This window comes from Bos grunniens, chromosome 6 (genome assembly GCF_055505025.1).
Source record: "Bos grunniens cultivar Pamir isolate PY7600 chromosome 6, Bosgru_T2T1.0, whole genome shotgun sequence".
NCBI classification, from domain to species: Eukaryota; Metazoa; Chordata; class Mammalia; order Artiodactyla; family Bovidae; genus Bos; species Bos grunniens.
The window spans coordinates 111093680-111120988 of NC_141170.1; the positions used below are offsets into that span (position 1 = coordinate 111093680).

Genomic DNA, 27309 nt, shown 5'->3' on the forward strand with positions numbered 1-27309 from the left:
TAGACTTGGATTACCATGATATTGAATGGTTTGCCTTGGAAACGAACAGAGATCATTCTGTCATTTTTGAGATACCATCCAAGTACTGCATTTTTGACTCTTTTCTTGACTATGATGGGTACTCCATTTCTTCAAAGGGATTCTTGCCCACAGTAGTAGTTATAACGGTCATCTGAGTTAGATGACCAACAGGTACATAAAAAGATGCTCAACATTTCTAACCATCAGGGAATTGAAAATCAAAACCACAATAATATTATCACCTCACATCAGTTAGAATGGCTATCACCAAAAAGACGTGAAATAATAAGAGAGGATATGGACTGCACTGTTGGAGAGAATGTAAAGCAGTGCTTCCTTTTTGGAAAAGAGAATGGATGGTCCTCAAAATATTAAAAGTAGAACTACTTATGATTCAACAATCCACTTTTGGGCATTTTTTTCAAAAATAAAAACACTAACTTGAATACATATCTGCTCCCCCATGTTTACTGTTATTTTTCATTAACCAAGATACATAAACAACTTGTGTGTTCATCAAGAGATGAATGGATAAACAAAATGTGAGATATATATATTTCAAAGTGTGATCCACACTTGTATACACACAATTGAATATTATTCAGCCATTAAAAATCATGAAAATTTGAGATTGGGAACTAGATGGATGAACCTTGAGGGATTTATGCTAAGTGCAATAAGTCAAACATAGAAAGATAAATATCATATAATCTCATTTATTGTAGAATCTTAAAACAAACAAACAAAAAGAAAACCAAGCTTATAGATACAGAGAACAAATCAATGGATATCAGAGGCAGGTGAAATGGGTAAAAGGAATTAAAAGATACAAACTTCCAGTCATCAAACAATCATGGATATAATGCACAGTGTAGAAACCATAGTTAATAAAACTGTATTGTGTACTTGAAAGCTGCTAAGAGAGCAAATATTAAAGTTCTCATAACAAGGAAAAAAATTCTGTAATTACGTATGTTGATGGATGTCAACTAGACTTCTGGCGGTGATCATTTTGCAACATATACACATATTGAATTGTTACATTGTACACCTGAAACTTCAGAGAAGGCAATGGCACCCTACTCCAGTACTCTTGCCCGGAAACTCCCATGAACGGAGGAGCTTAGGCTGCAGTCCATGGGGTCGCTAGGAGTCGGACACGACTGAGCGACTTCCCTTTCACTTTTCACTTTCATGCATTGGAGAAGGAAATGGCAACCCACTCCAGTGTTCTTGCCTGGAGAATCCCAGGGACGGGGAGCCTGGTGGGCTGCCGTCTATGGGGTTGAACAGAGTCGGACACGACTGAAGCGACTTAGCAGCAGCATACATAGCCAACCGGAGAAGGCAATGGCAACCCACTCCAGTACTCTTGCCTTGAAAATCCCATGGACGGAGGAACCTGGTAGGCTGCAGTCCATGGGGTCGCTAGGAGTCGGACAGGACTGAGCGACTTCACTTTCACTTTTCACTTTCATGCACTGGAGAAGGAAATGGCAGCCCAGTCCAGCGTTCTTGCCTGGAGAATCCCAGGGACAAAGGAGCCTAGTAGGCTGCCGTCTATGGGGTCGCACAGAGTCAGACACGACTGAAGTGACTTAGCAGTAGCAGCACACCTGAAACTAATATAGTTTTGTCAATTGTACCTCAATAAAAAGAACAATTTTTCAATATAATGATTCTAATTTTTTAAAGAAGAAATTTTTAATTTAATTTAGGTCTTCAAATTCCCAGTGTCTTAGCTGACCATAATTGATGTTTTGCATAACAGAGTTTCATAACTAATTGCTTGCAAACATGATTTCCTTTTATTAAGACAAGCTCACAAAATTTCATTCTTCCTCATCTTCTGAATATAATCCTTCTACTTACTACATGCATTGTTTATATACTTAGATCTTCATACACAGCTCTTTCCCATTTTTTATATTATCTTCTTGGAAATATTTAAATATTAGCAGACAACCCTAGTACTATACCAATGACCTTAAAGCATTTTATTTCTTTCCTCTTTTTTAATTTTTAAATTGTTTCAAATAAGTCTACAAGATAAGCTGCATTAGAGTTTTCTTAATTGCAAGTAATTCTGGGTATAAGATAGTTTCTGCTGTAGCTAGAGCTATTAAAGCATTAGAAATACAAATAGATAAAGATTAAATAGACATAAGGCAAACACAACATTTTGTTTTAATTTATTTGCCATGAATAAATTTTCAACAGGAATCATTAATCCAGTAATACAAGTAGTAAAATTGAAGGGGTTGTAAATTAAAGTATTTATTAATCTATAAGGACAGATAACTCTGCTTCCTTCGAGTTGTGTAGAAGAAATACAAGACCTACAACAGGAGTCTAAGAGATCGAATGCCAAAATGCCTAACAAACTTTTCCTATAGTACCTCCACCCTGAACTGACATGTTATAAAGATTATACATTGATGGCAAACAAAACAAAGAAACACAATCTGTTGATTTTTTTTTTTTTTTTTTAATGGGGATGTGGGTATTGCTTGAGATTCTGCTTCAATGTCTAGGAACAAAAGAAAAGGTAACATTTTGTGGCTCACTGACCAAAAATTGACTGTAAGAATCAAATACTCAGAAAGGCCAAGGATGTATCTAGAGGTAAGCATCACAGACATCAGGATTTCACCCTTTCTGGGTACTGACTGTGCAGAGAAGACAGTTACTTCTACTAATCTATGTCATAGAAGAAAATATTTCTGCAAAAAGAAGTTGCTGTTAATTATGGCAAATTTCTACAAAAGAGCCATAGGTTTTAGAGAGGTCAATATGAATTTAATATGATCTTTAGTTGGAAATATATAAGGGCCAAGCAGTAAACCCATATTAGAAATCAAGTTTAAAATATGTGACCACTGGGTTCACAGTAGTAAACTCTCACAGTAGCATATTTTTCATCTTGTATTGTTAACACTGTAACAGTAAGACTGTCAGCCTATAGGGAAAATTAATAGCTAGACCTATGCTACAGAGAAGAAAAATGCTTATAACTGGGCCAAAATATTCACATAAACCACCTCAGTCTATATTTAATCAGTGTCATTTTTCAGCCTAAGAAATCTTCATCTTTATTTGCAGCTTCTACCTTGGGGAGCAGAATGTTCATGGTCTGTTTCACTTGGGATGCTTTCAAAATGCCTTTTTAAAAAATGAGCATTTTCAACATATTTCCTATAACAAAAAAGAGAGTCTCCCCTCTAGTAATAAACCATCTTCTCTAAGGGCCCACCAAAGTCCAACAATCAAAGCAGACTTTAAAATAAGGAAATAAGTAAACATTTAAAAGAAGGAAACATTTACTTCCTTCCATGCAGGAGATACAGAAGTCCTACAGGGACTTTTTCTTCTATTCTCAGTCCATTGGTGGAGGAAGCAGTTTCTTTTATCAAAAGAGGCAAAACCAATACAATATTGTAAAGTTAAAAAATTAAAAAAAAAAAAATATATATATATATATATATCCCATCAAAAAAAAAAAAAAGAGCTCATTGTTGTCTCAGAGCTCAATAAGCAAAGCCTTAGGGTAATAGACAGGTAACTGGACTGTAGAAAGTGAGTTGAAAGTTGGGAGTTGGGGAGCCAGGACAACAACATACACCTCAGGTGACAGAGCATTACCAAAGCAAGCTTTGGATAACAGACCTCTGCTATAGTTGCTGAATTGAGTCCTTTAAATCCAAAGACTTTGTTTTTCTTTTCCTTTCTTTCTTTTTTGCTGGCCATAGAGAATTGTGATAGGAAGTCAGAAAAGAATGTTCCCACTGGCTTTTGAAGAAAGAGAACACTCATCATGTGAAATGCAGACAGCCTCTAGGAGCTGAGAATGAACCACAGCTGACACCCAGCAAGGAAATGGGGACGTCAATCCTAAAACCATAAGGATTTAAATTCTGCCAATAGCAAGAATAAGCCCAGAGATAAACATTTCTCCAGAGCCTACAGATAAGGACTCAGCCAGGTCAACACCTTCGTTTTAACTGTTTGAGAACCTATGCAGATAACCCAGCCTCTCCATTTTCTGATTTTTTTCCTTAGAGAACTATGAGCTAACAAATTAAATGGGTATTATACTAAGTCGCAGCAATAGAAACTGATAGAATTGGGAAAGTGATGATGATGATATTAAGAAGCAACTGTAAAGAATAGAAAACCCACTCAGGCTGGCATTGTATTTCAAGACTAAAGGCAATATCTTATTAGGATTTAAAAATCCTCTATAGATATCATATTTTAATTTGGCAACTTGGGAGCAGGATGCATAAACAAGGTAGAACATAGAAGCAAAATATAATTGAGTTCCTGAAGGTGGACTTTTTATGGTGTTATCCAAAACAGGAGACAGGAGATAAAAGGGCAGAGCATTCAAAGAATGCCATAGCCATTGAGCACGTGACAAAAAATTGGTTGGAGCCACTTAGGCCCAAGATGGCAGAAGATTCAACTTAAGCCTCATTGCACACTCTTGTAATACATTAGATAAATGATAAAGCCACAGGTACCATGGCAGCTCCAAGGATGACCATAAAGGCTGAAAGGTAGGCAGTGGCCCAATTTCTGTAAATCCCCACTCTTCTCCAAAACAGTTGGAATAATCCTCTCACTGATTAGCACGTGACGTTACTCAACCCGTAAAAACTACCTACCCCATATTTCAGGACCATTCTCACCTTCTTAGACTGCATTCTGCCTATGGAGTGTGTATCTCTCTAAATTAAACCTGCTTTCACTTTATCATGGCTCATTCTTGAATTCTTTCCTGAGTGAAGCCAAGGACCCTCACTTGAAGGCTTGATCCAGTGATTCAACTGAGACTTGGGACATGACCATCCTCTCAGACCCTATTTTCTGGCAAAATTAGGGGAAAAAAATCTAAAAAAAGTGGCTTGATTTTTGTTCCCTATAACTGAAGAGAAATATTCTATAGAACTGCTACACATTAGAATTGCCTGGGGAGCTTTGAATACTTAACAGGTTGAAGCTATTCCCTATTTGAGGTAAATCAAAATCCCCAGTGGTGGGGACTCAGGTATAAATATGTTCTTTTAAACTACCCAGATGTTCCATCCAACAAGCAGTCCAGTTTGGAACCAGTGCTTTAGCCCATAACTCAAAAAGTGAAGACTTCATATTCAAATTCAATTTAGAAGGAAATGCAACTGAAAATTAGGATTGGATTTCCATTTAGAAAATAATAATACACCATAAGTACTTTTTATCTACATGTGTTAAGATTTTGCAAATGTTAACACAATGTATCCTTAAGAAACTGTTCTATGACATGGTGGTTGTGGTTTAGTCACTAAGTCCTGTCCGACTCTTGCAACCCCATGGACTGTAGCCTGCCAGGCTCCTCTGTTCATGGAATTCTCCAGGCAAGAATACTGGAGTGGGTTGTCATTTCCTTCTCCAGGGGATCTTCCTGACCCACAATTGGAACCCAGGTCTCCTGTACTGCAGGCAGATGCTTTACTGACGGAGCTATGAGGGAAACCCCATTCTATGAAGCAGATATTGTTATTTTCATTGACCTCATTTTCATATCTGACAAAACTAAGGAGAAAATAAATGAATAACTTGCTCATCATCACACAGTAAGTGAGGTTACCAACCTAGGAATGGCACTGATTGTTTGCAGAGGTACCTGCTAAATCTCTGTTCCATAATGCTTACCTTTAAAGCATTTATCCAGAATGTTATGGCATCTTTTTATCAACTATAGATGAAAACCATAGCAAATAGCATTTTCTGCAGTAGTTAGTTCTCTTTCTTCCTAGTCATTTTGTTCCCAAATATGCAGAACAAAACAAGGTTAAATGCTAAGTGAACTAAATTCTTGTTTTCATCTTTGATTCAAATATTGCTATTAAATAATAGCAATTAATTAAAGTATTATTTAAAATAATAGCAATAAATTTACTAAAGGCCTATAATTAAACAATATAATTCACCTGGGGCCTTTAAATAGGTGGGGGTGGGGGACATCTTTCCTTTCCTAGGGTGAGTCAAAGTCTAATAGAAATATGCCAGTTCAGTTCAGTTCAGTTGTTCAGTCATGTCCAACTCTTTGCGACTCCATGAACCGCAGCATGCCAGGCATCCCTGTCCATCACCAACTCCCAGAGTTCATTCAAACCCATGTCCATTGTGTAAGTGATGTCATCCAACCATCTCATCCTCTGTCATTTCCTTCTCCTCCTGCCCTCAATCTTTCCCAGCATCACAGTCTTCAAATGAGTAAGCTCTCCACATTAGGTGGCCAAAGTATTGGAGTTTCAGCTTCATCATCAGTCCCTCCAATAAACACCCAGGACTGAGCTCCTTTAAGATGGACTGGTTGGATCTCCTTGCAGTCCAAGGGACTCTCAAGAATCTTCTCCAATACCACAGTTCAAAAGCATCAATTCTTTGGCGCTCAGCTTTCTTTATAGTCCAACTCTCACAGCCATACATGACCACAGGAAAAACCATAGCCTTGACTAGATGGATCTTTGTTGGCAAAGTAATGTCTCTGCTTTTCAATATGCTATCTAGGTTGGTCATAACTTTCCTTCCAAGGACAAGCATCTTTTAATTTCGTGGCTGCAGTCACCATATGCAGTAATTTGGGAGCCCAGAAAAATAAAGTCTGACACTGTTTCCACTGTTTCCCCATCTATTTCCCATGAAGTGATGGGACCAGATGCTATGATCTTCGTTTTCTGAATGTTGAGCTTTAAGCCAAGTTTTTCACTCTCCTCTTTTACTTTCATCAACAAGCTCTTTAGTTTCTCTTCACTTTCTGCCATAAGGGTGGTATCATCTGTCTATCTGAGGTTATTGATATTTCTCCTGGCAATCTTGATTCCAGCTTGTGCTTCTTCCAGCCCAGCATTTCTCATGATGTACTCTGCATATAATTTAAATAAGCAGGGTGACAATATACAGCCTTGACGTACTCCTTTTCCTATTTGGAACCAGTCTGTTGTTCCATGTCCAGTTCTAACTGTTCCTTCCTGACCTGTATACAGGTTTCTCAAGAGGCAGATCAGGTGGTCGGGTATGCCCATCTCTTTCAGAATTTTCCAGTTTACTGTGATCCACACAGTCAAAGGCTTTGGCATAGTCAGTAAAGCAGAAATAGATGTTTTTCTGGAATTTTCTTGCTTTTTCCATGATCAAGCAGATGTTGGCAATTTGATCTCTGGTTCCTCTGCCTTTTCTAAAACCAGCTTGAACATCTGGAAGTTCACAGTTCACGTATTGCTGAAGCCTGGCTTGGAGAATTTTGAGCGTTACTTTACTAGCATGTGAGATGAGTGTAATTGTGCAGTAGTTGAGCATGCTTTGGCATTGCCTTTCTTTGGGATTGGAATGAAAACTGACCAAATAGCAAATAGAAGATATGCAAGGTATTTCCCAAAATAATGGTATAAGAAAGCATAGGTGGTTATCAAATGAAAGTGAGTTAACACTTAACTGATTTTTGGATATGGATGAACACTGGCCCTCACTTGCCTTCAACTTTGAGGAAATCTGTGTTGGATATTATCTTCTGTAATAAGCAGTGTTCATTCAGTTACACAACGGCTAAATAGGAACACTTCAAAATGGAAAGTTGTACCAATAAAACCTGTTAGAAGTGTCCTAATTTCTAAATTTAATAAATTCATCCAACAGACACTATAGACACCTTCTAGGAACAATGCACAGTGTTCATTTTTTACAATATTAATATACTGAAACAGACAATCCCTCAAAGAGTCTGTAGCCCATCTAAGAAGATTTATTCTCACCCAGGAGTAATAAAGGTCTGAGTATTTTTATTTATTTAAGTCACTTTCACACATTGCAAAATCATCAGTACGCTTTCTCCTGAATAGAAACCCATGATAATCTATTTTGGCTTTTCATTAATATTTATTTTTTGTTATTAATAATTAAAAGAGGTTCTTTGTGACTTTGTAGTTTTATCCTTAAGCGTGTGTCACAAATACAGAGCACGACAGTTAGAAATAGCTGTAAAGTTTTGTTTCCATGCAGTTCACATTTTAGCTGTCTGAGATTTTAATCTTCTACCAGCCCTATCTCAAACTCTGAATCTTAGAGAATTACTTGTTATCTGAAATAGTCCATCTTTCTTTCCATTTCTGAGGCCTAATGTATCTTAAAGCAAACTGACATCCTTTATGTTACTAAGGAACAATAGGGATTTTGACTTTCTAGAATAACCCAGTAAGTGATAGAACAAGATTAGCGCCAAGAACCCTACCTTCCCTCTAACCGCACTGTCTGCACTTGACCACTCTGCAGTTCTGCTCCTCTCTTCTCTGTCCCCTGGCCGCCCATGTAGATCACCAGGTGCACATTCTGAAATTCTTAATAAATCATCCCAGCGTTTTTAATTTGCAATGAACAGGATGAGTCATGGTGAGCAAAGTGGGGGATCTATTTTTAGCATTTATTATACCAAATGATTTAGTTTTTACCCCCAAAAAGGACAAGTGAAAAGGGACAAAGTTACATTTGCCAATGCATGCATGCATACTAAGTCACTTCAGGCGTGTCTGACTCTTTGCAACCCTGTGGACTGGAGCCAACCAGGCTCCACTGTCCATGGGATTCCCCAGGCAAGAAATACTGCAGTGAGTTGCCAGGGGATCTTCCTGACCCAGGGTTTGAACCCACGTCTTTTACACCAACCTGCATTGGCAGGCAGATTCTTTACCACTAGCACCACCTGGGAAGCCCTAACATTTGCCCCTATATGCTAGAAAAACCTGATAACTCAGCCATGAGAGAGAGCTGCTAATTGCAGGAAGACACAGTTGATGGAGAAAAAAGAAAAGAAAAAATTAAAAGAAGTAGCAAAAGCAAAAAAAGCAATTATAAAGGGTAAAAATATCAGATAGCCTTTGGGTTACAGAGCCTCACAGGGTAAAAGAAAGACTTTCACAGAGAGCAACTGATAAATACTAGGTACATAAACATTTAACGTGAAAAAAAAATGCTTAAGGAAAAAGTAAGGATGTCCTTTGATATTTAAACACGTTGAAGTGAGAAACAGGAATCCTAATTTGTAAGGGGTGGATGACAGAGTCAGAAAAAACTGAGTAGAGATCAACAGGTTGTTCCTTTTTAATATACATGATTTAGAAATTGATACCAGAATACCGCTAGATATCCTTTCACTTATTAAATATATTTGTACCAAAATTTGCTATAAAATGAGTATCTTTAATATTTTAGCATATGCATTTAGTTTTCAGCATGCTATTTTAAAAACTCCATCTTATTAAAGTTTCAGGGCTTCCCTGGTGGCTCAGTGGTAAAGAGTCTACCTGCCACTGCAGGAGACACGGGTTTGATACCTGGGTCGGGAAGATCCCACATGCCTTGGAGCAACTAAGCCCATGCTCCACTACTAAGCCTGTGCTCTAGAGCCTGGAAACGGCAACTACTGAGTCCACACACTGCAGCTATGGAAGCCCTCACACCCTAGAGCCTGTGCTCAGCAATAAGAGAAGCTACTGCAATGAGAAGCCTGTGCACCTCTCTGACTAGAAAGTAGCCCCAACCCTCTGCAACTAGAGAAAAGCCCAGTGAAGGCCCAGCGTAACCATAAATAAATAAATGAATAAATAAAATTACAAAATATGATAATATAAATAAAATTTTGAAAATTATTTTTATTTTATAAAAAATAGTTTCACGTTTAAAAACTCTCCATGCTACAGTATTTATTTTTAAAAATATATGCTTCTCTCTCCTCTCTCAAAAATGAATGTTGAATACAGAATTATATATAAACTGAGAGGAGAAAATATACAAAATAAAATTAGATATAGGTAATTATTTCACCTTCAGTAGTGTTGCTCAGTGGAAATGAGTGAACAGCATTTATCCTCATAGACTATGACCTTACCAGGGCCTTGGTTTCTTTGGATGTCACTGCATTTTATATTTGATCACCAAACACTGCAATGACTGGCAAAGAAGTTGTGTTTACCTCCCTGAGAATTAGCATTTTATTATATTCACTTGTTAATAGCATGGCTTTCCTCTACTACAGAACCAAGACTTGTGTTTGATTTGTCACTTTATTCCTCAAGCTTGTCATAGATTTAGTGAATGAGTGAATGGGGATAGTAAAACTCTTCAAGGGAACTGGAGCAATTGATGCTATGAAGACAACAGGCATATGAAATGCACGGAGTCACAAATTTCAAAGACATTTTGCTGGTTTCAAATCACATTACCGTTGTTACTGTTGTGCTCAGTTGCTCAGTCATATCTGACTCTTTGTGACTCCATGGACTGTAGCACACCAGGTTTCTCTGTCCATGGGATTTTCCAAACAAGAATACTGGAATGACATGCCATTTCCTACCCAGGGGATTTTCCAGGACCAGGGATTGAACCTGTGTCCCTTGCATCTCTTCCACTGGCAGGTGGGGAAACTGGCTTCAAATCATACTATCAAATCATTGTTATAAAAGTCTCTGAGAACTGAAAAAAAAAAAAAAATCCAGATTTTCAAAATAATTGAGGAAAATTCCTTTTAATTTGATGAAATTTAATATTAAAAATAGAAATTAACTAATCTTACTGAAAAGTACCTAGATTATAAAACAAAACTTAGAGAAACCTAGGTTGGAAAAAAAACCAATCCAGTTCCACAAAGATCAAGTCATTAGCTACTGCAGTCACTGGCACAGTACACCCTGAAAGGAATTCAGGATAAAAACCAGGTTGAAGTGCTTTGTGTTTGGGATATATAGGCCTTAGATAATTAAAATGCACATCTAAGGAAGAATTTCAATGACTCCAGATTCTTGCATCTTCCCATACACAGATAGGCACTAAAATCATTAACTTGATCTTGTTTTGTGACTTTATTGTGGTTGTTTTGTTGCTAAGATGTGTGATACTCTTTTGGGACCCCATGGACTATAGTCCACAAGGCTCCTCTGTCCATGGGATTTCACCGGCAAGAATACTGGAGTGGGTAACCACTTCTCTTTTCAGGGGCTCTTCTTGATCCAGGGATTGAACCTGCATCTCCTGCACTGCAGGCAGATTCTTTACCACTGAGTCAACAGAGAAGCTATGTTTGTGACTGGTAGCAATCTTTCACCAAGATGTATGCTTGATTACATATATTTCTCAGCACCTGTTCTCCTTGCTCAACCCTGCAGTAAACCTTTCTCTGCTCCAAACTGATGTTTCAGTTTGCTTGGCCTCACTGTGCCTCGGGCACATGAACTTGTGTTCACTGACAGTTCCTTACATCAAATAGCATAGTATTTGCATATAACCTCTGTAGTAGTAGTAATAGTGAAAGTCACTTGGTCGTGTCTGACTCTTGCAACCCCATGGACTGTAACCCGCCAGGTTCCTCTGTCCGTGGGATTCTCCAGGCAAGAATACTGGAGTGGATTGCCATTTCCTTCTCCAGTAACCTCTGTAAATCCTCTCAAATACTTTAAACCATCACTAGATTACTTGTAATATCTAACACAATGTAATTCTATATAAATAGTTGTAGGTACAATGTAAATGCCACAGAAACAGTTGCTAGCATGTGGCAAATTAAAATTTGGCTTTTTGAAATTTTCTTGAATTTATTTTTTAATATTTTCTATCCACAGTCAGCTAAATCCACGAATGTGGAACCTTTAGATATGTAGAGCCAACTGTTTAAAAATGTCAATAGAGCCTTCTTCTGGCCAACATGAAACACATTTACCCTTGTTGGGGGCAGGAAGAGATTTTCCTTTACCCTTCTAGCTTCTTCTGGTTGATCTGGAATTAAAATTGACAGGATGCAGATTAATAGGAGGAAAACCACACAAAAGTTAATAAATTGTATACAGAGGAGAGACCCAAGAAAACTGGGTAACACCAAAAAAACCAAAGTCCTCCGCTTAAATTCCAGCCTCAGCTAAAGACAAAAAGAGGATATTGAGCATGGGGAGAGTCAGATATAGGAAGTAATCAGGAAATGTACAGAAAACAAGGGTAAGATAAAGTCATAAAGTCATTGCCTTATCCATTGATAAGATTTGTTCTTTCTCTACTTCCAGGTATAGTAAGGGAAACAACCATGCAAATGGAGATTTCTCTTACAAATATAAATGTTTCACAACTCCTACTCATTCTTGGAGAAGGAAATGGCAACCCACTCCAGTATTTTTGCCTGGGAAATCCCATGGACAGAGAAGCCTGGCAGGCTATAGACCAGGGGGTTGCAAAGAGTCAGACACAACTGAGCAACCAAACAACAACAATAAACAAAAACTCTTTTTTTTAGATTTTTCCCAAGTCTGCTGTTTCTTAGAAAATAACCAGCTTAAAATAAGTACTATACCAGAGAGACATATTTAAGGTAACAAATTCTGATCCCCTAAACCCTTCTATCTAAAACAAGCAAAAATACATGAAAAATACCTTTCCAAGAAATGGGCCCAGGTAACAATGACAATGACCCCTGAGGGAAAGAACACAATACAGGTGAACACCAGATTGTCTGAATGAGCCTGGTAGGCTACAGTCCCCCGGGTCGCACAGAGCTGGACACGGCCGAAGCGACTTAGCACACATGCATGACGTGCCTTCAGAATGTTTCCACACTGTGTGCGAGGAGGAAAAGTCAGAAATGAAAAAGACAGACATAGAAGCTTGGAGGAGCCAATGCAGCTAGAGTTCATAAGAAAGAGTGTCGGAGAGCAGATGACAGCACAGAGAGGACACCCCAGAGGTCTGTGGAGGGCCCTTCTCAAGTCTGAGCTGAGTACTGCTCATCACACACACTTAACGAAATCACCTTATTCTGGGAAAGGACACTGGAAAGGATAAGAGGGAACAAAGAACATTACTTGGGGACTTCACACAGCTAAAAATATTTCCTGTTCTCACCAGCCAGAGTAGAACGCAACTGATGGACTTAGGGGAGGAGTACTTAGAAGAGTTTGATCTCAGTAGAGGGAAAATTAGACTAAATGCTGTTCTGGCCTGCCGAGCAAAGCTTAGGTAAGACCTGAAAGGATAAAGCTAGCTTTTATTTCAGAAATATAAGCTTGGTTTAAAATTTTAAAAGCAATAAAATTTAATATATTAAATAAATACAGTAAAGAAGGAGAATTACATGATCATTTCAACAGATGTAGAAAAAAAAATTTTTTTAACTCAATATATACTTCTGTTTAAAATTTATTTATTTATTTTAATTGGAGGCTAATTACTTTATTACAATATTGTAGTGGCTTTCACCATACATCGACACAAATCAGCCACAGGTATACTTCTTAAAAGAACACTAAACAAACCAAGAAAAGAACTTCCCAAATTTGATAAGCAATATTTATGAGAACTCTACGGCTAATACACTTAATGGTAAAAGACTGAACTTATATCCTCTAAGATCTGGAATAAGGCAAGCATCTCCAATATCATCACTTCAATTCAGCTGTTCTAGAGTCCTAATTAGTGCACGAGAGCAAGAAAATAAAAGGCAGACAGATTAGAGAGCAAAATAAAAATCTGACTCTCAGATAACATGATTATTATATAAAACTGCTATAACATATACAAAAATGCCACAAGAACTAAAAAGTTAATTTTAAAAGCTACGGAACACAAGATCATATTATCTGTATAACAACAAGAAATAATTACAAATTTAAATTTTGAAGTTTTCATTTACAAAACTTCAAAAAATGATACTTCTGAAAAAACTGTGTAAGATATGTGTACTTAAATCTACAGAATTTAGCCAATGGAAATTAAAGAAGTCAAAAATAAATTGGGAAATAAACTGTGTCAATGAGTTAAAAGGCTCGATTTCATTAAGCTGTTACTCTCCTCAAAATTGAACTGTAGATACAAAGCAATCCCAATCATAATCTCTGCAGGTCTTTTGTTTTTGTTTTTGTTTTGTAGAATTGACTAGCTGATTCTAAAATTTATATGGAAATGGAAAGGACCAAAAAAGCCAAAACGACTTTAAGAAAAAGAAAAAAATTTGAAGAGTCACACTATCTTACTTCAAGATTCATTATAAGCTACAGTAATCAATACAGCAGTGCTAAGATAAACAGACTAATTGAACAGTAATGAGATTTCAGAAATATAGTCAAACATACATTAACCATTGATTTTTGGCAGAGGCCATTCAATGGAGAAAGAATAGTATTTTCAACAAATAGTTCTGGAAAAAGACCCATAGCCATATGGAAAATCATAAAGCGAAATTTAACCCATATTACACACCATGTACAAAAATGAATCAAAGTGGGTCACAGAACAATATGTACAGCCTAAAACTATAAACTTCTAGGAAAAAATGCAAAAGTATAATTTAGTTTCAAAAGTTACCTACTTCATAAAAATTTAGAACATCTTTTCTTTGAAAGATACTGTTAAAAGAATGAAACGACAATACACAGACAAGAGACACTACTGGCAAATCACATATTTAATCAGGAATTTGTACTGACAATATTTAAGGAAATCTCTATGACTCCATAATAAGAAAACAAACCACCTAATAAAAACTGGGCAAAATATTTGAAAAGATACTTCCCCAAAAATGACGTATAGACAGCAAATAAGCATATAAGAAAGATACTCAACATCAATATTCATTGGGTAAATGCAAATTGCACTCATCTCACATGCCAGCAAAGTAATGCTCAAAATTCCCTAAGCCAGACTTCAACAGTACCCATGAATCTCCAGATATAAGGTGGGTTTAGAAAAGGCAGAGGAACCAGTGATCAAAATGCCAACGTCTGTTGGATCATGGAAAAAGAAAGAGAGTTCCAGAAAAACAGTTACTTCTGCTTTACTGACTGCACCAAAGCCTTTGACTGTGTGGAACACAACAAGCTGTGGAAAATTCTGAAAGAGATGGGAATACCAGACCACCTGACCTGCCTCCTGAGAAATATGTATGCAGGTTAAGAAGCAACAGTTAGAACCGGACATGGAACAACAAAATGGTACCAAATTGGGAAAGAAGTACATCAAGACTGTGTCTTGTCACCCAGCTTTTATAACTTAAATGCAGAATATATCATGCAAAATGCTGGGCTGGATGAACCAGAAGCTAGAATCAAGATTACAGGGACAAATATCAATAACCTCAGATACACAGACGACACCACCCTTATGACATAAAGTGAAAAGGAACTAAAGAGCCTCTTGATGAAAGTGACAGAGGAGAGCAAAAATGTTGGCTTAAAATTCAGCATTCAGAAAACTAAGATCATGGCATCTGGTCCCATCACTTCATGGGAAATAGATGGGGAAACAGTGGAAACAGTGACAGAATTTATTTTCTTGGGTTCCACAGTCACTGCAGATTGTGACTACAGCCATGAAATTAAAATATGCTTGCTCCTTGGAAGAAAAGCTATGACCAACCTTGGCAGCATATTAAAAAGCAGAGCCATTACTTTGACAACAAAGATTCGTCTAGTCAGGGTTATAGTTTTTCCAGTACTCATTATGGATATGAGAGTTGGATCATAAAGAAAGCTGAATGGTGAAGAATTGATACTTTTCAAGTGTGGTGTTGGAGAAGACTCTTGAGAGTCCCTTGGACTGCAAGGAGATCCAACCAGTCAATTCTAAAGGAAATCAGTCCTGAATATTCGTTGAAAGGACTGATGCTGAAGCTGAAACTCCAATACTTTGGCCGCCTGATGCAAAGAACTGACTCATTGGAAAAGACCCTGATGCTGGGCAAGATTGAAGGCACGAGGAGAAGGGGAGGACACAGGATGAGATGGTTGGATGGCATCACCGACTTGATGGACATGAGTCTGAGTAAGCTCTGGGAGTTGGTGATGGACAGGGAAGTCTGGTGTGCTGCAGTCCATGGGGTCACGGAGACTCGGACACAACTGAGCCACTGAACTGAACTGAAATAGAAATTAAGTCGCTTCTGTAGTGGCTCTGATGGTATAGAAACTGCCTGCAATGCAGGAGACCAGGGTTGAATCACTGGGTCGGGAGGATCTCCTGGAGAAAGGAATGGCAACCAACACCAGTATTCTCACCTGGAGAGTTCCATGGATAGAGAAGTCTGCAGGCTACAGCCCATGGCATCTCAAAGAGTCAGACACCACTGAGCTACTAACACTTTCACTTTCAAATGTAAATTAAGACCACAATAATATACCACTAAGCATCTATTAAAATAGCTAAAAAGACTAGCGATACCAACTGTGGCAAGGATGTGAATCAACTGGAACTCTCATACTCTGTAGTGGGGATGTAAAGTGGTGCAATCATATTGAAAAATAATTTGACAGGGTCACAAAAATGCCAGTATGCAACTACCATATGACTTAGCCAGTCCTCTCCTGGGTTTCTCCTCAAGGGAAAAAAAAAAAAATACATCAAACTTTATGTACTCTTATATTTAACATGTGCCTCTTAGGAGTATCTCATCAGTTCAATTCAGAAGATAATGATCAGCCTGTGAAAGACATTCATTCCCATCACTTGGTCCACACTTGGAAGAGTTGTCCTGCAAGAGGAATGAAAAAAATGTCCTATCAACAGCCAAATATCATTCCCATCCTCACCTAACAGAAAAAGCCATATCATTTATTTTAGAAAGACACAGTTGCTTGATAATATCTGTTACATCCTCATCAGGTAGTTATTATTTGCTTAGAGTAGTACTGAGTGGAAATCATAGCACCCCGTCAATTATTACACATAAAATACCAAAACAGAGAGGGGTCAGCTGTCACTACTTATGCTCTTCAAAATGTGAAATGAGTATATGGAATGCCATTTGTTTTACTCTTCTGAATCATCACCTCCATTCTTAGAAATATCCTCTGTAAAGTGGGTAGAGGTCAAGAAACTGAATGACAAATGCAGATAATAATAGTGATCTTACTATTTCTAAGATCCAGAACATTATTTTGACTTTTAAGGCAGCAGTTATCACTTGTTGTTTAGTTGCTAAGTCATGTCCAACTCTTTATGGCCCCATGGACTGTAGTCTTCCAGGCTCCTCTGTCCATGGAATTTTCCAGGCAAGAATCCTAGAGTGCATTGCTATTTCCTTCTCCAGGGGATCTCCCCCACCCAGGGGTTGAACCTGTGTCTCCTGCAATGGCAGGCAGATTTTTAACACTAAGCCACCTGGGAAGCCCAGTTATCACTTAAAATTTCAGTAATCATTTTCCTATGAGCAGTCTCATAAAGATGTCTCCCTGTGGGTTAATTTCTAAATAATACTTTCTAACTCAGTGTCACTGGAAACCAAAAAAAAAAAAAAAACTCTTAATAACATTTTTAATCACTTTTTTAAACTATTAAATCATTGATATCATTTTTCCTTTCCCTTGTATTATATGCATTTCTATTCCCAGGAATCTATGTAGACAGCTGTTAAAGAAAACTCAAGGTCCTAAAATTTAGGTTATTTTAATCTGAAAATGTTACCAATTGAGTTACAGTGAGTCTGATGCCAAACACAGTACAATAACATTAGAGTCATTGACCTAAGCCAGACAGCACTTTTCTCAAAATGTTTAGCACATTGGGACCATTCTTCACTAACACTAATAATAATTGCAGTTACCTATATAGATCTGACTAGATTGAAAATAGAGTACTATTGAGTTCAGGAAGAGGTGGCAAGAATACACAGAAGAACTGTACAAAAAAGACCTTCATGACCCAGATAATCACAATGGTGTGATCACTCACCTAGAGCCAGATATGCTGGAATGTAAAGTCAAGTGGGCCTTAGGAAGCATCACTATGCACAAAGCTAGTGGAGGTAATGGAATTCCAGTTGAGCTATTTCAAATTCTAAAAGATGATGCTGTTAAAATGCTGCACTCAATATGCCAGCAAAAAAAAAAAAAATATGCCAGCAAACTTGGAAAACTCAGCAGGGGCCACAAGACTAGAAAAGGTCAGTTTTCTTTTCAATCTCACAGAAAGGCAATGCCAAAGAATGCTCAAACTACCACACAATTGCACTCATCTCGCACACTAGTAAAGTAATGCTGAAAATTCTCCAAGCCAGGCTTCAACAGTATGTGAACCATGAACTTCCAGATGTTCCAGCTGGTTTTGGAAAAAGCAGGGGAACCAGAGATCAATTGCCAACAACCACTGGATTATCGAAAAAGCAAGAGAGTTCCAGAAAAACATCTACTTCTGCTATATTGAATATGCCAAAACCTTTGATTGTGTGGATCACCACAAACTGTGGAAAATTCTTCAAGAGATGGGAATACCAGACCACCTGACCTGCCTCTTGAGCAACCTGTATGCAGGTCAGGAAGCAAGATTTAGAACTGGACATGGAACAACAGACTGGTTCCAAATAGGAAAAGAAGTACATCAAAGCTGTGTATTGTCACAATGTTTATTTAACTTATATGCAGAGTACATCATGAGAAATGCTAGGCTGGATGAAGCACAAGCTGGAATCAAGATTGCCGGGAGAAATATCAATAACCTCATATACAGAGATGACACCACCCTTACAGCAGAAAGTGAAGAGGAACTAAAGAGCCTCCTGATGAAAGTGAAACAGGAGAGTGAAAAGGTTGGCTTAAAGCTCAACATTCAGAAAACTAAGATCCAATCCCATCACTTCATGGCAAATAGATGGGGAAACAATGGCAGACTTTCTTCTTCCGGGCTCCAAAATCACTGCAGATGGTGACTGTAGCCATGATAAAAGACGCTTGCTCCTTGGAAGGAAAGTTATGACCAACCTAGAGAGCATATTAAAAATAAGAGACATTACTTTGCCAAGAAAGGTCTATCTAGTCAAGGCTATGTTTTTTTCCAGTAGTCATGTATGGCTGTGAGAGTTGGATTATAAAGAAAGCTGAGTGCCGAAGAATTGATGCATTTGAACTGTGGTGTTGGAAAAGACTCTTGAGAGTCCCTTGGACTGCAAGGAGATCAAACCAGTTCATTATAAAAGAAATCATTCCTTAATATTCATTGGAAGGACTGATGCTGAAGCTGAAACTTTGGCCATCTGATGTGAAGGACTGACTCATTTGAAAAGACCCTGATACTGGGAAGGATTGAAGGCAGAAGGAGAAGAGGATGTCAGAGGATGAGATGGTTGGCTGGCATCACCAACTCAATGGACATGAGTTTGAGTAAACTCATGTCCAGGAGGACAGGGAGGCCAGGTGTGCTGGAGTCCATGGGGTTGCAAAGAGTTGGACATGACTGAGCGACTGAACTGAACTGAACTGATTGAGTTCAGGAAGTAAAGACAGTATGTGATTTCATTTTTGAATACAATATCTTTACACTATTTGAGAGAAATTCCATTCAATTCCACATCATGTGCTATTTATTTGTTATAAGGCATCTGTTGAGGAAGAAAAATAGAACATATTTAAGTTGAATTTTGTGATTATTAAAAATCCAGACAATGGTATGTGGGTCTCCATTTGTTCATGCTAAGCTGCTTTGGTCGTGTCCAACTCTTTTTGACCCCATGGACTATAGCCCACCAGGCTCCTCTGCCCATGGGATTCTCCAGGCAAAAAACTGGAGTGGGTTGTCATGTCCTCCTCCATCAATTGTACCCACGTCCTCAAGTATCAGAGACATTCACGTACAATCAGTTCAACAGTTCTGCAGTGGGAGCACCATGTGTATGGTAGAAACCAACTCAACACTGTAAAGCAATTCTCCTCCAATTCAAAATAAATAAATAAAAAGTAGTGTAGGGGATTTCCCTGCTGGCTTAAAAGGATGAAAAGGAGCCAAGAGCAGGCAATAGAGAAAGCAGAAGGGTGGCGAGGGCAAATGACTTCAATACTCAGACCATATGGAAGTGCAGCAGCAACTCTAATAGTATATGAGACCACTTCATCCACCAGTGACCATAAAGGGAAAATGAACTTCCCTAAACCCCAAAACTAGGGTGCCTAACAGGAATCTGGGCAACATGTTAATGTGTGTGTGAACTATTTAAAATATTTTAGAGGGGATCCTGAGAAAAGCCTAGAACTTCTGCCAATTATATAGGTGAGGAGAACTCAGATTAATAAGATTTGAGGTGCTGCTGTAAACTAGATGCACATGTTACCAGGAGGTAAAGCTGGAGATAAACCAAAGTATTTGGCTATGACCATAACAAAGATGTACATTTTTTTATCTTTCATAAAAGGAAATCTAAACACCTCACATGAATGTTTTAGCTAGGATTCACTATGTCCATGTGAATTAGGATTTGAGGGAAAAAACACACACACCATAACTTTTTTGGTTAAAAGGGCATACTGAAATCAAAGCAGTTGTCCAAGAGTTCCTGGTCCTTTGTCATGGCAACCTAATATCTCTATTAGATTGTGTTATGTTATCCATATGATGAATTAACTGTACTTTAACTTTTAATTAACTTTTCATAGGTTATTTCTTCTGAAACCTACAATGTGGTGAATTGTATATGTGAAAGAATTCTGAAATCCTAAGGTGTGAAAAGTATCATTACTGACAAAGAGTTTAATAACAGGACACTGTGACTTATGCTGATTTCCTGGCTAATGAATTTAAGATCTGTTTAGTTTTTATTAGGGGCAATAAAAATACTAATAATTTGTGAGATTGCAAACTACAGTCAGGAAAATGTAGCACCATTATTCTCATTCACTACTGCTCCAAACCAAACCAATGTAGCATCTATTATAAAAGAAGAGGTTCTAACTGACATTGCTATCATAGTCTGTCAAGATTCATCACTATTAATTTGAAAAGATTATATATCTACACAGGGATTTTTAAAAGACTATGATGTTTACTAGAAAATACTCTTATTTTTAAACACAGCATAATTATAGATAAATTAAGCTGAATAAAATGGTTTATTAGGTGTTTTAGCAGAAAATACTCATGTTTCCAGTATTATCCAACTGCTCACTATCTTTAGATAGTCATCAATTCTCAACAACTCTTTTTGGTAACTGAATGAAACTATAAAATGGAAATCTGAAATCTTGTCACTGTACAACATGCTGCTGCTGCTGTTAAGTCACTTCAGTCGTGTCCGACTCTGTGCGACCCCATAGACCCACCAGGCTTCCCCGTCCCTGGGATTCTCCAGGCAAGAACACTGGAGTGGGCTGCCATTTCCTTCTCCAATGCATGAAAGTGAAAAGTGAAAGTGAAGTCACTCAGTCGTGTCCGACTCTAGCAACCCCATGGACTGCAGCCTACCAGGCTCCTCCGTCCATGGGATTTTCCAGGCAAGAGTACTGGAATGGGGTGCCATTGCCTTCTCCACTGTACAACATAGCTTTGTTTTTTTATAAATATCAGATCACATGTGGATTTAATTCAAAGAAGAAATGGAAGTAGAAAATGTTTTGATTGGGTTGGTTTCACTAAGCATACAAATATTTCACTGAAGACCTAGTAGTGCATACATGCTCTCCACATTAAATTTACGTGAAACACAGTATAAAAGGGATCATTTTCCCAGCGCAAATTACTTGACTAGATATACTTGGTTGACCATTGGTGTTTTTAAATTTTGGCTTGTTTTTCCCATCCCTACATACCAGCTTCAAATTATGCCCATAAAAGAAGATAAATTTTCAGAAATTTTAAAACTTATAAACTTTCAGGTATAATTCTAATCTTTGTGTTTGGCCTGAGGAAAAAATTAACAGATATGTGATAATACTAAAAATAGCAAATCACACCTGAGAGCACTGGCTGAAACGGAATAAGCTGACTGCCAGACTAACTGGCTATAGGACTTCTTCCCAATGAAAGTTTAAGTTTTTTCTGAAGATAGCAAGCAGTACCTAGGATCAGCTCTTACAAGCCACCTTGTCAGCAGTCAGCTCTGCACAGGATTAAGGACAGGCTGAAGTGTCCCTAGGGGAGGAAACAGCATGCCACTTCTCAGCAGGGTTTCAGTCCTTGGGAACCTATTCTCCATCAGCAGATCCAAGATTGATTAGCTCTTCAAACTCTATGTAGTCAGTTGTGAGGGGCAGGCTTTACTCAGGCAGAGTTAGGAAATATATATTGAAATTTAGGAAGGTAAAAAAATAAATTGCAAAATACCATAAGAACTGTTACAATTAAAGTTAATCTATTCATATCCAGGCATAATAAGTTTCATACAATATGTCAATAATTAATATACCACCAAATCCAAACTCCATAAGATTGGAGAATTTTGTCTATTTTGCTTACTACTTAGATGGAAAGGTATAGGTCCTCTCAGAAATGCAGAAATAATCACATGAGTTGACCTCAATGACACTGTGAGTACATTTACATACAAATTTCAAGAATAATTCAGAAATACACATATACACCTCTTCAACAGCCAATTCTAATTACTGTGTATTCTGTATTTGCAAACTTGTCTACCCGCTAAAATTTATCTAGAACCCCTAAAGCAATACTTGAAGTACTTTCATAGACATGTAGAGAGCTACAAAAACTTTGGCTTGCCTGATCTGCTTAGTTCCAGCTGAGGTCAAACAAGGTGACACTCTGCCATCTTGTTCCAGATCACATGTAAAGAAGTAGCTTATTCATGGCTTATTTAGAACCACATTTTTTCCAGGTTTTTTGATGCTATGATTTTGTTGATGAGTTTTGTTTAAAATGGCCCTATAGTATAGTGCATAAGCATTGTCCAGTGTCCACAAGTGCAAGAAAGCTGTGATGTGCCTTACAGAGAAAATATATGTGTGGAATAAACTTCATTCAGGTATGAATTATAGTGCTCTTAACCATGAGTTCAATGTTAATGAACCAACAATGCAGTGCGTTCAAAAAAAGGAAGCAGAAATTTGCCCATTTGTATGTAAGATGTTCCAGAAAGTGCTAAAATAACATCTATATGTGTGATGAAACTATGGAAAAACAGATAAATTTGTGAATTTGTGAGCTGATAACTGAATTTAAAGGAAAAAAAAAAGCATAGTAGACAGGCTTTGTGAGGCTCAAAGCAAAAGAAAATTATAGTCATGTTACCTAGGAAAAATGCTAAATTCTCTGCTAGTGCTGACTGGCTCATGTTTCAAATAGTAATATGGTAAGGAAAGTGTTAAATACACAGGTAAAACAGGTTCCAATCAAGAGAGTACAGAAGAAATTTTAAAGTATCTGCAAGTGATTTACAGAATAGTAGATTTTCAAGGCTGATGATAAGACTTACAAGGATACTGGCAAATTAACCTATATAACACAAATGGCTTCCAAATCCTCTGGCTTTTAATCATTCAAAAATATGCAATGAATTATTTGTGAGAAATGTATATTAAATAAGGTATCTGTAAACAGAAGCACACATTAAACAAGGTTATATATTGTTTTTTTGTTGTTGCTCTTGTTGTTGTTTTTTGTTTTTTAATTTTATTTTTAAACTTTACAATATTGTATTAGTTTTGCCAAACATCGAAATAAATCCACCACAGGTATACCCATGCTCCCCATCCTGAACCCTCCTCCCTCCTCCCTCCCCATACCCTCCCTCTGGGTTGTCCCAGTGCACCAGCCCCAAGCATCCAGTATCGTGCATCAAACCTGGACTGGTGACTCGTTTCATACATGATGTTATACATGTTTCAATGCTATTCTCCCAAATCTCCTCACCCTCGCCCTCTCCCACAGAGTCCATAAGACTCATCTATACATCAGTGTCTCTTTTGATGTCTCGTACACAGGGTTATTGTTACCATCTTTCTAATTCCATATATATATGTGTTAGAAATTTTGTGACCAGAGGTTCACAGGAACTTAATCCTCTATATCCCATGCCAGTTTATTCAATGTTCATGACAATTTTATAGAACTTAACTACCATTAATCAATAGAAGTCTGTGTCCATATAGATATATACAGGGCTTCCCAGGTGGCTCAGTGGTAAAGAACATGCCTACCAATGCAGGAGATACAGGAGATGTGGGTTCAATCCCTGAATCTGGAAGATCACCTAGAGTAGGAAATGGGAACGCACTCCAGTATTCCTGTCTGGAAAAGTCTGTGGACAGAGGAGCCTGGTGGGCTACAATCCATAAGGTCACAAATAATGAGATACAGCTGTATATACATACATACACATATATACAACTGATATTGTATGTTTATAGTATACACATTCTCTCTCTCTCTACATTTTATATATATATATATATATATATATATACACACACACACACACACACATATATATATATTCTCCCCTAGTGGCTCAGACAGTAAGAATTAGCCTGCAATGTGGGAAGCCTGGGTTATATCCCTGGGTTGGGAAGATCCCCTGGAGGAGAGCATAACAACCCACTTCAGTATTCTTGCTTGGAGAAACCCGACAGCCTAGTGGGCTACAGTCCATGGAGTTGCAAAGAGTCAGACACGACTGAGACACTAAGCACAGCATATATATATATATGTGTGTGTGTGTGTGTGTGTGTATATATATATACACACACAGCAACTAAGCACAGCATATACGTGTACGTGTATATATATATATATATACACACACACATACATACACACACACACACACATACATGAGGGCTTCCCTTGTAGCTCAGTTGGTAAAGAGTCTGCCTGCAATGCAGGAGACCCAGGTTCAATCCCTGGTTAGGGAAGATTCCCTGGAGAAGGAAATGGAAACCCACTCCAGTATTCTTGCCCAGAGAATCCCATGGACAGAGGAGCCTGGCAGGCTATTGTCCATGGGGTTACAAGAGTCAGAAACTACTTAACAACTAAACCACCATATATATACATGTATGTGTGTATACACACACACACACACATACACACAGACAAACATTTTGTGTGTGTATGTGAGAGAGAGACAAATAGACTCAGCCCAGTAGAAATGGATATTTAAACCACATAGATGATGTTATGATAACTTAATATCTGAAAGAAAAAGAAACTCATCTGCATATATTTCTTTCTTTGATGTTAGCAATGGTCAGTGTCTTCCCAGATATCAGAATCAATCCTTTTTTGTGCTCCTTGAATTCAGGGCTACACAGGACAGTCTTGCTCCTTGAAATGTGTTGATAAAGCTAGTCAGAGAAATGTTATAAAGTTGATATTACTTGCTACAGGTTCTGCTTAATCTGTAAAAAGTAATACTTTCGGTGCTGCTATAGATCTCTCTTAATACCCCTTGCACTAGGCACTCAACATGATGTAGAAATTCTATCTGCAGTGTGGAAATAAACAAAGACTACCAAATGAGTACAATCAGAGACTATTTTCAGAGCTGGCTGTAACAAGGGAGTCAGCCACCATAACTTGCATGTTAGATCAAACAATGACCCCTATAAAGATCTTACATTAGTTAAGGTCTTCCACAGAAACAAAACCAATAGAAGATACAGATCTAGCTAGATGGAGAAGTATATAGGCATATAGATAGGTATATAAGTATATACATATATATATATATTTACACACAAGCATATAGAGAGAGATTATAAGGAGTTGGATCACTCAGTAAACATGAGATTACTATAAAAATTTGGCCAAGAAGCCTCAAGATCTGTAGCTGGCAAGCTAGAAGCCCGAGAGAGCCAGCGGCAAAACTTCTAGTCCAAAGACAGAAGGCCAATGTCCCAGCCAAACAATAAGGCCAGCAAAGTTCCTTACTGGGCTCCTTGTTTGATTCAGATTTCCTACTGAATGGATGAGGAACATCCACATTAGGAAGGGCAATCTATTTTACTAAATCTGCTGATTCAAATGTTAATCTCATTCAAAAACATTCTCATGAACACATACAAAATAATGTTTGGCCACATATCTGGCAACCCCGTGGCCCGGTAAAACTGACACATGAAATTAACCATCACAGATGTTCACAGCTAATACCTGAGACCTACAAGTATGTTGCCTTTCATAGATAAATGGACTTTGCAGATATGTTTAACTTAAGGAACTTGAGATGAAGAAATTACCTTAGATAAGAAAATGGACTGAATATAATCACAAGGGTCTTTATAAGAGACTCAGAGTCAGAAGAGACATGACAGCAGAAGCAAAGGTCAGAGATATGCAACCACAAGTCGTTGACAGCCTGCAAGAGCTAATAAAGACAAGGAATGGATTCTTCCTTAGAAACTCTAGCAGGACTACTACTCTGCTGACACCTTGATTTTAGGCTTATAAGAGACATTTTGGACTTCTGACTTCCAGAATGCTAAAATAATAAACGCGTGCTGTTTTAAGCCAGCAAATATGTGGTAATTTGTTATGCAGCCATAGGAAATTAAAACAAGTTGCATTTGACATAACCTCAAAGGCAGGCAGCAAAGTTAGAAGGTTTTACAGTGAACAAAGAGGAAGGCTTTAATTGTACTTTGATTAAAGGCTGTTGGTGAAAGATGGGCATACGGTAACTCAAAATTGGACATCTTCTGCGATTCATTAGGGAGTGTATTTGGCCCCTTTGATTGTTCCTAATTTGGAAACAGGGAAGCTGGCAATCATTGGCCAAGCCCATTTTGATCTGGGCTGACTACTGCAGAAGTTGTTGCTCCTGGACTAGCTGCTGCAGAAATTGTTGGTCAAGGCTCTGCTATTCTATTTGATTCAAAAAAAGAGTTCTCTCTTTTTAAGTTTCCTCTGGAACCTTAAGAAACAGATCCTCTTCTGTGTACTGTATATTCCATTTTCACTATTTCCAATGAGAAGTAATACCTATTGTTTTTCCACTAAAGGTAACATCTTTTATATCTTGCTGCCTCTCATATTGTTTCTTCTGTTTTCTATCTTCATCTTCACATGTCTGATGACATCTTCACAATGCCTCTAAGTGTGGTTAAATTTGTATTTACCTTGTTTAGATTTCACTAAGTTTCTTGGATATGTGGGTTAATATCTTTCAAATGTTTTGAGAAGTCTTTATTCTTCATGTGATCAAATGACCTGGTTCTCTCTCACCTCTCCTCTGGTACTGCAATTACACATATGTTAGATCCTTCAATGTTGTCCTATAGCTGCTAATGTTCTGATTGTCCTTCCTGTTTATTTCCCTTCAAGTTTTATGAATGGATTCACTAGAAAAGAGAAAATCCAAATGGACATCTAACATATGAAAAAATGTTCAACCGTATGAACATCAGAGAAATTAGATACTACTATATACCACCAGGGGCTTCCCTGGTGGCTCAGAGGTTAAAGTTTCTGCCTGCAATGCGGGAGACCTGGGTTCGATCCCTGGGTTGGGAAGATCCCCTGAAGAAGGAAATGGCAACCCACTCCAGTATTCTTGCCTGGAGAATC

General features: G+C 37.9%; 1 long non-coding RNA gene and 1 other non-coding gene across 2 annotated transcripts in view; one reads left to right on the forward strand and one right to left on the reverse strand.

Annotated features, from left to right (window-relative positions):
• The window catches only part of LOC147371199 (uncharacterized), a 228230-nt gene that overhangs the window by 40035 nt on the left and 160886 nt on the right, over positions 1 to 27309 (reverse strand). The window lies entirely within an intron of this gene.
• On the forward strand, positions 24585 to 24656 carry TRNAC-GCA (transfer RNA cysteine (anticodon GCA)). The gene has a single exon. It is a non-coding gene; the product is annotated as a tRNA-Cys (tRNA).